Source organism: Octopus bimaculoides, chromosome 1, assembly GCF_001194135.2.
Source record: "Octopus bimaculoides isolate UCB-OBI-ISO-001 chromosome 1, ASM119413v2, whole genome shotgun sequence".
NCBI lineage: Eukaryota > Metazoa > Mollusca > Cephalopoda > Octopoda > Octopodidae > Octopus > Octopus bimaculoides.
In genome coordinates, this window is record NC_068981.1 from 9,017,793 (window position 1) to 9,018,965 (window position 1,173).

General features: G+C 40.2%; 1 protein-coding gene across 1 annotated transcript in view; it reads right to left on the minus strand.

The window, feature by feature from the left end:
* LOC106874205 (inactive selenide, water dikinase-like protein) overlaps nt 1-891 on the minus strand; it is a 26,076-nt gene extending 25,185 nt beyond the window's left edge. Inside the window, exons 1-2 of the mRNA XM_014921864.2 lie at nt 748-891; nt 426-662 (exon numbers count right to left, since the gene is read on the minus strand). The gene's annotated coding sequence lies outside the window, so the exon portion shown is untranslated. The remainder of the gene's footprint in view (nt 1-425; nt 663-747) is intronic.
* Between the last annotated feature and the right edge of the window lie 282 nt (nt 892-1,173).

Consider the following 1,173-nt stretch of genomic DNA (forward strand, 5'->3'; position numbering starts at 1 on the left):
GTTGACACACACACACACACACACACACACACCTGCCAACGTATAGAGACACACACACACCTGCCAACACAAACACACACCTGCCAACGTATACACACACACACACACGCACGCACGCACGCACGCACACACACACACACCTGCCACCACGCGCTGAAAGCCGCCATTATGGAGAGGAGAGCATCGAAAGGGAGTCACATTAAAAAACCTATTTATGTCTTACAATGATATGGTAGACACCAAATCCTACTTCGAAATGATAAAATAAAGTTAGGAAAATGATTTGCGACCAAAAGAAACCAGCTGGATTCTTTACTTCAGCCAGATCGGCGAAATGAAAGCCGATTTGGTTGTCAATGCCGAGGTAGTGGCAAGAATGTCTCGTTTCCGATAGAAAGAAAAAAATTAGTGAAGCCATTTCTTACCTATTCGAGGAACACTGGCAATGTACTGGAAGTGTTCTGACTCCTGGGCACTACTGTCCTGTTGTAGTCCCTCAAGAAGCTTGAGCAGAGCTTCCTGGGGGACCTTACACCCTCATCCCTTCAGGTCAGCATATTTGGTGAGTCGGAATTTCGGATCCAAATCGTGAGCGACAGGATCGAAAGGTCGCCGCATCGACAGATCTCGAGGTTCCTCCGGTGGGCATGCTTCCTGAACATCTAAAAGTAAAAGGAAAAAAATTCTAATTCTACTCAACTGAAAAATGACACGAGCAAAATTTTGAAAAGAGGAGAAAATATTGACCGGACATAATTGCTTGTTCGTTTCTGTGAGCCACGTTATGGCGTCGTCGAGAGAATGGTGAGAGAAAGACCCGGATGGAGAGGGACTCACTCTTGATTCGACTGGGACAGAGGCTTTACTATGGTGCACCGAACGGAACATAAATATATCTGCAAGCACGCACAAAAAATTTATATGCAGATATATACGTATAAAATTTTATGTAGATTATTATAATATATATATGTATTATATATACATAAATATTATATTATAGTTGTAGATTACATCATATATATATATGCATATACATATATTTATGTATACATATATATGTATATATAATTATATATATTTATATATCATATGTATACATGTATACACACACATATATATATGTGTGTGTGTGTGTGTGTGTGTGCGTGTGTGTATGTATGTGTGTGTCTG